The 13,312-nt window shown below is 54.0% G+C and overlaps 1 protein-coding gene across 14 annotated transcripts in view; it reads right to left on the bottom strand.

The window, feature by feature from the left end:
- MBNL1 (muscleblind like splicing regulator 1) overlaps window positions 1-11,807 on the bottom strand; it is a 48,272-nt gene extending 36,465 nt beyond the window's left edge. For 5 of the 14 annotated variants that reach the window (XM_031603642.2, XM_031603645.2, XM_031603647.2 and 2 more), the window contains exon 1: window positions 11,653-11,804. The gene's annotated coding sequence lies outside the window, so the exon portion shown is untranslated. Of the gene's footprint in view, window positions 1-5,888; window positions 5,904-6,080; window positions 6,214-11,652 lie in introns of those variants that run through there. The other 9 variants (XM_031603641.2, XM_090147574.1, XM_031603650.2 and 6 more) reach the window with 6 other exon arrangements.
- Between the last annotated feature and the right edge of the window lie 1,505 nt (window positions 11,808-13,312).

The raw sequence follows: 13,312 nt of genomic DNA, 5'->3' as shown, positions 1-13,312 counted from the left end.
CCTCTGAACACCAGCCTCACACCAGCTCACAGCCTTGCCTCTGGATAGCAGGCAGAAGCTCTGATCAGTCAACAACATTAAGAAATGGCTATGCTTTATTCTGGGAAAGAAGTGAAACATCTTTAAGACCTTTTTAAAATCAATTTGCTAGAATTATCGTTACGTTTGCTCACCCTGAAGGATGACATTCCTGCACTGGCATCACCAACACCACCAGCTCACTAACAGCTCCGCACAGCGCGCCGCAGCACTGCCTTTACACCAACACAGGGTACCTGCAAACCTTCTGCACAGCTTGAAGGAAAACAAAGTAGTTTTGACACTTACCATGACAAAAGACAATGCTTACAAGTCATAGAGAACAAGAACACAAAAAGCCCACAGCAATAATTCTGTCACTCAGGCAAAAAATGAGTGAAAAAAGTTCAAGTCACTGTATGTGAGCTGCCACCATTGAAAGAAGGAACAGAGCTGCAGGCGCTTTCACAAAAAGCAGACTCGCAAAGAGTCCTTTAGGGAACACATCTGCAGATAACAAAGCACTGGTGGGTAGCCAGTGACTTCCCAGGGACCTCCTCCACACAGAGCCAGGCAGCAGAGCCCCACACCTGGAGAACACCGCACACGAAGAAGCACAGGGCCACGGTCCCACTCTGCCTGCACTGCTGCCTTCTGTTGTCACTGCTTGGGAAAGGAATCCCAAAGTCAACTTAGGTTCTGCCTCCGTACTGGGCACTGAAGGGCTCCCATACAGAACCCTACAGACAGGATTACCCTACAGACAGGCAATTATCCACAGACAGGAACGCTGTCTAGGCATTAATAAAGCTTCCAAACATGGGAAGAAGCTATTTTTTTTTTCTTTTTTTTCTTTTTTTTTTTTTCCCCCCCAGCTTCCGAGAGTCGCTGAAAAAAATACTATGGTTTATTTGTGCGAAGGAAGCTGCACTGTGTTTATCAGCCTGCGTGGCTGGCAGGAGCTCTGCCATGGAAACCAGCTGGCACGCTGTGCTGCAGCCGCAGGGCCGGGGCTGCCGGGCTCAGCAGGCAGGAGCTGGGCACATCGGAGTGTGTGCAGATAAGGGTCTGTATGGGGATGGGGGTTTGCCCTTTCTTTTCCTGCGGCGAATCCAGGCCTAATACTTCAGCCTCTCAACCTGTTTGGAAAACCTGACAGATCTGTCTGTGTCACTGAGCTCTCAAAGCCCGAAACCTCCACGGGAAGGGGATGTAGGAGCTTGCGGCCTGGGGGTTTGCCCAGACCCACAAATGCACTGAGCTCACTTCCCCTACAGCAGCCAGGTACTGAGAGAGGAGTGCTCCTCCGCAGCAAGGCATGCAGCAACAGTGAGCCCGTGCCACCGGGCACACACAGCCCACGCAGCCCCAGGACACGAGCACAGGAGCCTGTGGCCGTGCAGTGTGCTGTGGCCGTGCTGGCGTGCTGTGCCTGCGCTGCCTTTTTTAGCAGAGTGAATTCCCACTAAGTTCTCTGGAAGCAGGCTGGGCCTGGAGCCCAGACACGGCCTGGCTTCCTGAGCCCTTACTCACCCAGCACAGCCCCGTGCCCTCCCCCGGTGCAGCACGTGGGCAGCGGTGCCGTGCCCTGCGCCCAACTGTGGGCATGCTGCTTGGGGCCGCCTGCCCCGTGGCCACCACTGGGCTCCTCTGGCAAACACGAACTCCCAAAAGGCCACCCTAACTAACTAGCAGCTGGGGACTGTTAGTTATGTTTGCAGCATTTCACCTTTCCTTCCAAGAAATACCTGCTCTAAGTTCAGCCCAAGGCGCGCTGTGCTTTGCCTGATGCTCCATGACTGTCTCATGACTTATGACAGTGTTATCATCACTGAGCTTAACAAACAGGGAGGCTAAGTCTATTAATCTTCTGAAACACAACCGGTCCTCAACCGTAGAAACAAAACATCTTACTATGAGATACACAAAATGTGGCACAGTGAGATAAGGGGAAACGCAGTGTGCACTCCTCCGTTTTCTCCACGTGACTGCAAGCAAGGCTCTCTGTACAAACCAGCTCTAAACCTAACACTGATGACAAGTATGTAAGTGAAAAAAAGTTTCTTTTATAACAAGTATATATGTGAGAAATTTCCCCTTCCAACAAAAGCCCCCAGCCAGGCAGGCAGTGAGTTGTACCTCCAGCAGAAACACTCTGCACATACGAAGATTCCAGCCACCACCTGAAAGCTCAGAGAAAACTGACAGGCGAGGCACATGCAGCTGGGCTGGCAACCCAGTGCTATCTGAAACCTCACTTTCCCAAATGTCAAATGACATAAAATTCTGATTTTAGGCTGTCTGTGGCTGCAGAAAGCACACACAGCTCAGGGTTACCCTATCCCAGCTTCCCGTTTTCTGTGCAATCTGCAGATTCCAATGCAAATTCACTCTGAGTGCACTCAGCATCCCAGGGCCATCAGTATGGTTTTATCTTATAAGCTGCTCCTGCTTCTAATTGGTAACAAACAGCAATTCAAGCTGCATTAGTGGATGCTTAGACCCAGTGAGAAGAAATAGATAAGATCCACGGCAGACGTTTTGCTTTTACAGTACATTAAGAAGAGTTTCCAGTGCTATATAAATAAGGATATTTCGGATGAAGATACTCTTTTGTAACAATGCAACACGCACACATAACTCAAACCATGAGCAATTTCAGCACACGGCAGCTGACAGCACGCAGACATGCAAAAACCAATAGCACCCGAAGGGATGGCAGCTCTGCCCTGGGGCTGGGCTCACCTGGAGCCGGCCCACACCAAACCTCATGGAGTGCAGCCGGAGTTGCTGGGTGCCCAACTGAGCCCTGCCAGGATGCTCCCAGCTTCAGGCACCAGAAGCACACTGCACTATCTCATGAGCTGCTCAGGTCTCACAACTGTGGTGAGCTTCTGAGTGCCCTTCTCCTGCCCTGCTAAGTGCTCTCACTGACACCGATGGGAATTACAGCAGTGCACGCTCACTGCAGAGCGGGTAGCAATAAAAAAGCACTCAGATGTTTTTCTTTTGGTAAATAATTATGGGCCAGTAGGAAGGAAATGTTGTTTACTTTGCTGCATTAGTTGGGAAACTACGTTTACAATAGATAATTATTAATAAAAGGACGCCGCTCCCCAGGGGGTGGTGGGGACCACCACATGCAGCATGGAGCACTTCCTGCCCCTGCTATGCGTGTAGCACTGCAGCAGGAGGTGCCAGGGCTCATCGTCCTTACAGGCATCCCTGCATGGTTGCTACCTCTGCATTAAACCTGAGCAAGCAGAATAAAGTGAGTCCTTGAGGGAAACAAAAATAGAGAGGATGCCGTGATGCAAAGCAGCGCAGCTTGGACACTGTACAGAGGGCACAGAACAAGAGGTTTATCAGCTCTCTACAAATCTCTTGCAAGATGGACTGCAGTGCTTTGCATTGCATTACTGACCTCAGTAGCATCTTCTCTGCTTCAAAAGCACAGGGCAGCACATCTGCAGTGCTCCCTGGGCAGCACACCGAGTAAGCAGTACAGCCCTCCAGACAGGGCAGGCTTTAAAGGAAGTCAACAAAATCATTCACTGCCCTCAAACGGTTGCCAGGGTGTGATATTTGTCACCAGGGTGTCAGCTAATTCAACCCTTGGCCACTCCATAGGAAGTGGAATGAAGATGAACTCCTTAATTATTGCTGAGCATCACCGCAAATGACGAACAGTATCTTAGTCTTAACGAGGTGTTAGAGTGCCAGAATTTGAGAGATGGAAGGACAGAAAACAGAGCTAACCTTTCCCCAAAACTGAAAATGAAACTCCGAACTTCGGCTGGAGCAGCTCAGTTCACACCCACTTATTTTTACCTATCTTGCTTGGTTTTCCCAAAGCACAGTGAACCAGCTGCCTGACATTCCCAGCCTGACGAACATCAGCAGCAAACCCCGAGCCTTTCCCATGCAATCCCAGGGCCAGAGGAGGCTGTTGGCTGCCTCGTGTCCCACCGCACACCCACCCACTCACACCTTCTGCTCAGTACTGTGTCTCCCTGGCCCGGCCAACACGCGCTCACAGCACCGCACGCCGACTGCCGCCACACGGGAAGGAAACGTCCTCTGGCTGCATTTACCCATACAGCCTTTGCACGCAGCCTGTTCTGAGTGACTGCTAAGACTCCTTCAGCAGTTAGAGAATCGTATGGCAGAGAAATTTAACACTAAAACTCTCTGCTTCCACTAGCTAAAGGGATCTGTTAGTGCTCCTTAAGAGGGATCCTATCCGTGGCCCCGCGGCTCACAGGACCCAAAGCCCTGTGCTGCTGTGAGGGTGAGGAGCGCAGCCGCCCGCCAGGAGGTCCGGCCCCACTGTGCCTGCAGGAGGCTTCCAGGGCACCACGCTGAGCACACAGCCCAGCACACAGCCTGGTGCACCTCACAGCGCTGCGCAGGGAGCAAACTCAAAGGGGGATCTGCTGGGAAAAGAGGAAATGACAGCACTGCTGCACAGCAGCGAAACGCCAGCGCTGTGGGGTGGCATACGGACACGACCCCACCCGTGGCAGCTGATGGCGGCTCTCAGCCATTCCGTGCTGCTCTGTGGCTCAGGTGAGCGACAGACTGCCCGCACACCACCCTGCTTTGCCCATCCATCCACTGCCTCACTCCAAACCAGCACCTTTGGGCTCAGACCCTACCCTGCCCCTCAAAATACACTTAATCCAACGATGGCTTTAAGCAAATAACACAATAAATAATCCCCGTGACATTCTCTCTGATATCCCAGGCCAAAAAACACGTTGCCTGCACATCCTCCCTCAACAAGGAAACAGGGGTTGCACAGCCCTGTATTTTAGTTGGCATGTAAGCCAGGTAGATGTCACAGTTACCATAAATCTACACACACGACACACAAGGTGGCATGTTTTCAAAATGTTCTCAAGTCTAGAGACGACTTGGTTATAACGCTACAAATTGCCGCTTTTTGTCTTCATTAAGCCTAGCGAAGCAGCCCTGAGGCCCGGCAGCCCGGCCCTGGCACACGGGGAGCCCAGCATCACCTGGCAGCACACGGCCTTGCACCCCGTGCAGGGACCCGGGGCGCCTGGTGCCGCTGCTCTGCCAGCGCTGTGTGCCCCCAGCCTGCAGGATCAGCCCAGCACCGCCGTCGGTGCAGCGTTACACAGAGCGCTTCCTCCTCAGCGCCATGGGATGCAGCGCGATGGCAGAGACCCTGCTTAAATGTTGTACCCAATAAGCAGTCCGGCCGCTTAATGCATTATTAATTTTTACATCGCTCCTTCCCATCGCAGCTCCTCGTTAAAGCTGCTCTCACAGTTCCATTTCGTCTCCTTCTCTATTCGACACCTGCGTCCCGCTGCTGCCAAACGCTCCCTCGAAGCCGCAGCCCCACGTCTCCCTGAGCCGCTCACCCCTGAGCTGCCCACCCCGGCGCTTTCCTCTCCCGGCACACCGGTCCTTCAGCTCCCGGCCAGCCCCCAGCTGCAAAGCGGAGCTCCGAGTTCAGCCGCCCCCACCCCACCCCACCCCACCCCAAACACACAGAGAAAGAAAAAAAGGAAAAAAAAAAAAAAAAGGAACAGCCGAGAGGCTCCGTCCGGCCCAGCTGACACCGAACGCCCCGAAGCGCGGAGCGGCGCACCGAGCGCCACGTGCCCGGCGCCGACAGCCGCGCAGCCACCCGAGGCCGCTCGGAGCCCCGCAGCGCCCCGCGGCTCCGCGCCCGGGCAGGGCTCGGCCCGGCGGCCCCCGGCGCTGCGCGGCCCCCCGTTCCGGCCCTCCGCCGCCTCCCGCCGCCCTCCTCTCGCGGCCCCCCGTCCCCGCCCCGCACTAGGCCGCGGGCGAGGCGCCGTGCCGCGCCGTGCCGTTCCGTTCCGCACGGCGCTCACCTCTCGCCCGTCCCCGCGGCGGCCCGGCGCGGCCGAGCGCCCGCTGCATGGCGGCGGCGGCACGGGCTCCCCGCGCGGCCCCGGCCCCAGCGCCCGGCTTCCGCCGCCGCCCCCGCCCGCCCGGAAGCGCGGCCCGAGGGGGGCCCGGGCCCCGCCGTCTCCCCGCTCCGCTCCCCGGCCCGCCCCGCTCACCTCGGGCCTCGGGCGGCCCCCGGGCGCCGTGCGGGAGGCGGCGGCGCTGCTGGCGGCGGAGCGGCGCGGAGCGGCCTGCCTCATCCCCGGCGGGCCCGCGCGCCCCGGTGCCTCATGAGTCACGGTGCCGGAGCCGCCGAGCACACGTGCGCGGCCCCGCGCGGCCGCCTCCGGCTTCGGGAGGGGAAGGAGGAGGCGGGGGGGGGAGGGGGGCGGCGGTGGAAGCGGCTCCGCGCAGCGCCCGCCTCGGGCCGGGCCGGGCCCCGCGCTGCCGACCGGGCGGCGAACCGGGAGCGGCTCCGCGCCGTGCGCCGCTCGCGGGAACGAAGCGCCGCGCGCCCCTCGCTCTGCCCTCCATCCCGGCCGGGGCTCCTCTGCTCCTCTCGGGGCGGCACCGCGGGGTTCCGCTCCGCTCCGCGGGGAGCGCTGCTCGGCCCTGCCGGGAGCGGAACGGGGCCCCTCTGGAGACATCTGCTCCGGTAGCACGGAACCCAAACGGTGTTCGAGAGCCGAGGCGAGGTGGCTCTGTTGGACACGGCTTAGTGGGCACGGTGGGATGGGTTGGGGTTCACCTGGTGGTCTCTTTTCCAACCTTATCGCTCTGCTATAACATTCCTCAGAACGAGTCGCAGAACCACACGGTCAGGCACAACGTGAACGTGTCCCTTCACACGAGGCTCGTCTTCACACCCCAGTATCCATCACCATGAGCTGCCAAACAGCGCAGGGAACTGGAGGGCAGAGGCATCCCACGAGCACAGAGCAGCCCGCAGCACTGCAGCATGCGGCCCGATGCCACCAGCATGGCCCCCAGAGGAGCAGTGCGCAGGGAGAGCTGGAGTGGTTCTGCAAAGCCAGGGCTGGAAGGGCAGCAGCAATCTTGCAAGGTTTAAAGGAAGCACGAAGAGCAAGAGCCTTGTCTCTGTGGTGCAGAAAACAAGACATAAAAAAAAGCCTTAAACTGCTCTGAGAGAGAATCAGGCTGGACTTGGAGACAAAAGAGCCAAGGATACCAGGCCCAGGGTGAGGAGCAGCTCGGTATACTGGGTCCTGCTCTGGGCCAGGGGAGCCGAGTGACCCCTGTGGCCCCTCTAGCAGGTTCGCCCCTGACTCCACCAGGATTTGTGCTTTTGGAGCTGTCCTCATACACTGAGCAGCCTGCTCCAGTGCTGGGGCTTACAGCGTACCTCTGATGGCTTTCATTCACTGAGTTTTTTGTCCTTTTCCATAAAAGATTCACATCTCCGAAAATTGTGTTTTTTGGTTGCCTACTTTAGATTTTGCTATTTTAATAAAATCAGTGGCAGAATTCTCTTTGTCTTTTGATTTTCAAAACTTCACAACTATCTGTACCAATTCCAGCTGTTTACTTTAAGGTTTTGTATTCTATGGAACACTGATACACTGATAATACGAACTGCAGTTGGATGGATACATGCATACACTTTCCAAAACCTCACTTTCAGTTACGCGTTTGTCCTCAAGCCTCATCCTTCTGTTTTCTCCCAGAGGGAGCCACCAGCTCCCAGTAGTGCAGCTGTGGGGCAGCCAGCCCTGTCTGTGACCCCCCAGGCTGTGCTGTGCCGTGCTGCTGGCCATGCCGTGCTGCAGCCATGCTGGGCCATCCTCATTCTGCTCAGTGTTGGGCGCAGGCGCAGCTCGCCCAGCTGCCAGCATGGCCCCAGCCCCAGCAGGAACCAAGGTTTTGGCAGGAAGTTTCCACAGAAGCTGCAACTGCTTTTAGAAACAGAGAGCATTACAGGCGGCCACAGCTCCACCTCCACAGAGCTTCTCTTTTCAAAATTAGTTTGTCAAATAAGTGAATGTTTGCTGTAAGAGTCCTGTTCTGTGACAGCGTATTTCACACTATGCCAAAAACCCGGTGATGCCTGTGGAAAGGTGTATTTTTGAGGTCCCCTCCCCATTACACACCAGTCTGTGGCCCATGGGGTCTGCAGCACAGCAGCATACCGCAGCGTACCACGCACTGCAGAAACCAGCACCCCAAAGCTATGGAGGGCTCTGGCTTCCTCACCACTAGGTTTCTCTCAGGCACCAGGAGTGGGGCTTCTTCCTGCCCAGCCTCTCCAGCAGCAGACACCTTCTTCCAATCTTTTTCTTCCTACTGAACATACTGAGGTTTATGTGGCTGACAGAACTGCCTGTTCTCCCCTTCTCATGCTTATCTTTTCCCCCCAGGTCATGTAATGTGTATTTCTAATTTTGAACATCACTTGCTATCTAAACCTAATTGTTCCACAATGTTTATTTTTACTTTATGAATGGGAAAAAAAAAAAAAAAAAGAAAGAAAAAGAAAAAAAAAAGAGTACTGCAACTGAATTCTGTTTTATTCATTTATAGGTACTGAGCTCCTGTCAAGTTCTGAAGTTTCAAGTGATTCCTCAGAATTACATCCTTTAATCTGTAACAGAATTAGACAAACCACTTTGCTATTTGCTTTGACATTTGTTAGGCTTGGCGACTACAAGAAGGTAAATTTGCCTTTTCCCCCATCTGCACTGGAGCTGAACAAGCAAAGTCAGGTTTGTGAAAGGTGATAACATGCTTTGCAGCTTTCACACACAATTCCTTCACTCGGGGGGACAAATGATACCTCCTCAGAGATCTGAACTCCAGCTGTTTCCTTCTTAAGGTTTTTTGTTCAATTGTACAGCCTGGCATTAAGATAATTAACTTTGCTCTTCGCGCTCCAATCACAGCACACAGCAGACTGCAGCACTGCAGCCCCTCGGGGAAGGACGGCCGCCCTGAGCAGGGCAGGTTGGAAGCTGCCCACATATGGCACCCAAGGAAGCGGAGGCACTTTGCTGACGGGGCCTTCTGGCATTTCTCTTTGCCTGTTTGAGTTTTTCTCGTAAAAACTGAATGCTGAAAGGACGTAAAGGAACAATGATTTTCCTTTGAGGAAATTTGCATTTGTGTTTCAAAGAAGCTCAATGTGGATCGGTACGGATTCGGTGACAATTGGTCTCCCATGATATTTGTACCTTTCCCCGACTCACATCCCTCTGCCTGTCACCATATAAAGCGAGGGCACAGATGCAGCACGCAGATAACTTCAGCACTGATTGCACATGCCTTGGTAGTCCCTGGGAATGAGCACAGTAATGGGTCGTTTGTCCCTCTTCCTGTTTCTGTTCTATCACAAAGGAGTACGTGAGCCTGTTTCCGCTCTATGTGCTTACATCAGTACGCTGGGCATTTGCAGAGCCCTTGTTCCAGTCACAGAGTTTTCTGCATGAACTCTTTGTTGCCCAGATTTCTCTTCATTAACTGCAGTAGGTCAGTGCCTGTAAAAACTGTATTTTCCGCACACAGAGCTGGCTTTAACAAACAACCTGTGTGTAAGATGTGCGCCCTTGCATGGCCCCAGCACGAGGCAGTGCATGGCCAGTGAGGAGCTCGCAGCCAGCAGCTGGCATGGCCACCACAAAGCCCTGCTGTCCCCGTGCAGCCTCCTCCACTCCATCATTTCAAGGGCCTTGTCCCAAAGCCGTCACTTGGTTGCACTAACACTTCAGATTTACTTCAACTCCTGTCATTTTCCCATTTTCATGTAAGATGCACTGACCTGGCTGCTGGGTCAGCTCTGGGCTGCCTGGGACCTGCAGCCACCTCAGCTGGCCCGCCCCAGCCACCACTGGGACTGGAACCTGTCACCACCAGAATCCATCATCGCTGGAACCTGCCCAAAGCAACCTGCCGCTGCTGGCACCTCCCTGTGCTAGAGACTGAGCTCAGAGACACTCCTCCTTGATAAGGTACAACTCCAGTTTGCTTTATCATTAGTTTCATGCCTAATTTCTAAGCAATGTGCTCTCTCATCTTACAATGCATTCATGCTATTTACTATGGGTTTTATAGGTTGTAGCAGAGCAAACTCTCAAGTCCCAGCCCGAAGTATGAAGTACAAGCTCTGCAGTAACATGATGCCCAGGCAGGGCACTGGAAAGAGGAGATTGTAAGGAATTCTCAGGTTCAGATTATCATCTGGGATACCAAACAGAGTGGTGGGCTAATTACCTTCCAGGCAAACGTGGATAAAGAAATATTTCATCGTACACTCCAGCTTCACACGTCATTAGAAGAAAAAGCTATAAATTAGATGATTAGAAAAAGAGAAGCATATTGTGTAAACAGAAAAGACATTTCATGCTGTAGAGTCACCGTGCTTTGTTACAGCAGGAGCACAAAGGAGGAACCCCTCGGCACCAGGTCCGGCAGTGACTCTGGCAGTGAAGCAGGGCTCTGACACCTCGGGACTAAAGGAGCTCCCCAACGCCAGCAGCGCTGGTGGATGAGAAGGAGCCCAGAAAGCCATGCTCAGGCCCACAGACACTCTGTGCTGCACATCTGGAAGCAGGGCTGTGCCTGGCATAGCAGCGTTCTGCTGCACCCGAGGTACAGTGCACAGGGTATGGCTGCAGCACACGGCTGCTCAGCACCAAGCCCTCACCTCTCCTGCTGTAAACCAGAACACTGTGCCATGCTGCACACTCAAGGTATACCTGGTGCCTCCGCTTACACCATCACAAAACAAACCTCCTGCTCTAATTTTCCATCTTTTTGCTGGCCTTCATAAAAGGCAGATCACACATAGCTTCAATTGTAGACCCAACACGATAACAGCCGTGAGGAAGCTCTTCAGCTCCTTATGCTGTTTTTGTTCAGCACTGATAAGGCACACGTTCTCCAAAAGGGTCTGACATTAGGTTTCAGCCTTGGCAGTAAAGAAAGTGATTCTTACATCCCTTTTGTCACAGCGTAAGTTCTTCAGTGAAGAACTTCCGCCTCTGCTCTGCAGCAACATGGAGGCACGCAACTCGTGCTGCTGTGTTAGAAGGGGTTTTGTCTGCTGAGGCGATACACCGCCATGTGTACTTCAGTAAAGGCAGCAGGCACATTGCACATCCGCCATTTCTGCTGCACGGTACTTCCAACCAGAGCCTTGCGTGAATACTAAGCAATGCTACTTTTATGAAAAGTAGTGAAACATTTAGAAAAAACTTCTACAAGTCTTCAAGTGCACAAATGAGCAAATTCTGTGCTAATGATTTCACATCAAATAATTGCAACATACGGCGCGTGTTCTGCATAACGGTGACTTTACGGCCGTTTAACCAACAGCAGGGGCCCATTTCCACTCACCACAACCCCCACAGCGAGAGGCACTGCCGCCCGGCGCCTGTGGGCTCAGGGAGCCATAGGCACACAGTCTCAGCTTTCCTAGAGGAGCAGAACCCAACCCGGCAGAACACCGCTCCACAGAACCCAGGAAAAGCTGGAGAGGCTCTGAGGGCCCCATGTCTGCCTTTGGGGACATCATGTGTGCCACGTCCCACGGAGCCCATGGGGAAAGGTCTGCATGGCTGTGTCTTGGGGTCTAACCCCAAGAGACAGCTGTTGCCTTCACTGTGCCCAGTGAGCACAGAGAGCTTTATATAAAGTTCACCAAGCAAAATTTCCAAGTTTCTTTACCACGTTCCTTAAATTTATCTCACAAAATACATTCAGTAAGATGCAGCATAATAAAACAGCATTCCAGCTTACCACAACCTCCCAGAGCACTGCACATCCTTCTGCCGTGAGCGTGCAAAGGCGCAGCCAGGACAGCATGCAGCTCCAGCCGCCTGAGCGCCCGCCTGGCTTCCGCCTGCACACAGCTTCAGTGCCACTGCCGGCCCACAGTGCAGTACAGCTCACTGCGCACTGCTCACCGCACGCTGCTCACCGCGCACTGCTCACCGCACGCTGCTCACCGCACGCTGCTCACTGCGCGCTGCTCTGCAGCAGCAGGATGCTCCTGGCCTGGGAGGTGAATGCAGCGATTGCACCTTCTGAACTCTATGGGTCTGAGAACGTGGAATTAGCTATTCTGGGTAGCATAGAGCAGTTACCACGGCAACAGGCTGCGGTTGCATATATATTTTCTTACAGAAGCAAAATTACTGACAGCTAATAAAAAAAAGCCACGCTACGGGAAGTGCTTTGCATTGCCCGCTGGGCACAGCCGCGTGCTTCAAACTCCCCAATGGCGAGCGCCGGGCCCAGCCGCTAATCGGGTACTGCACCCGGTGTGACGAGGCCAGGCCCGGGGCTGAGGGCTGTGGGTGGTGCCTGGCCCCACGCTCCCTTCCTGCACCGGGCCTGCATGACACAGATAAGGGCTGCACGGCCCACAGCTGCAGCCCTGCACGAGGAGAATGGCTGGCGCTCCTGCCACAGCCACCACAGTGTTGGGGCCGCTCATAGAGGTGACCGCCAGCACCGTGGCTGCTGTGGCTGAGGCTGTGGAAACCTCTGGAAACACCCGGTGCTCAGCCTGGGGTGGAGACCATAGGAGGGATGCTTGCCAGCACTGGGCTGGGCACCAGGCAGTGCATGGGGAGGAGGAAATGTTGTGTGGGTCCCTCTGTGCTGTGTGGGGCCCTTTTGTTGTGTGATGGGTGAGCGGCTGCAGGCTGTGCTGTCTGTGCCAGCCTGCATCCCGCCAGGGTGTGCTCCTGGGCTGATGGGGGGCAGCTGCAGCCCGGGCAGGCAGCGTGCAGCCTGCAGGGAGCTGTGCTGCACTGCGGGGCTCCTGCCATGCAGCTATCAGGAGAAACGTGGTTACCTTCTCCAGCAAGAAGTACTGCTCTCCCCTCAGATGTAAGCCGCCTTTCCCAGGTGGGGCACTCAGAATTAAAGGCGGATCCAGAATGTGGCAAATGTTCCAAACCTTGTGCCCCAAATTCAGCTGCTGATCAATAATAAATTCTGCACAAACTGCAAAGTTTGAACGATAGGGTAATTGGTTGGCTATTGTCTGGGTTTACTACAGAGTTATCTTTATTTTACATTCTCTTAACACTCTCCTCCCATTTGTTCTTGTGCCAACACCACACTGCACAGGACTGCACTGCAAGCACTGGGAATTTTCAAAATAATTCTGTTTCTAAGCAAAAGTGTTTATATGAATGTTCATCAGTTTCTGAGAATTTCAGACCTGCGAGATCCATAGTATAAAATTAAGATCTATTTCATGAAATCTTGATTCAATTATTTCATGACTGTTTTTTTTTTTTTCAAAAGACTGCAAAGCCATTTAGGAATAGTCATCCTTCACTAGGCAGGTATGCTGCCTAAGGACACTCCAGAGAAAGCATTGCTTTCCTTTGTAGGAGGACTGGGAAAGCCCTGCAGTCCCGGGCAGGGAGCACGACACAGGGCT

The sequence above is a fragment of the Phasianus colchicus genome, chromosome 10, assembly GCF_987193195.1.
Source record: "Phasianus colchicus chromosome 10, bPhaCol1.hap1.1, whole genome shotgun sequence".
Taxonomy (NCBI): domain Eukaryota; kingdom Metazoa; phylum Chordata; class Aves; order Galliformes; family Phasianidae; genus Phasianus; species Phasianus colchicus.
The sequence above is the reverse complement of the archived record's forward strand: the minus strand, read 5'-3'. Positions and strand labels throughout refer to the sequence as shown.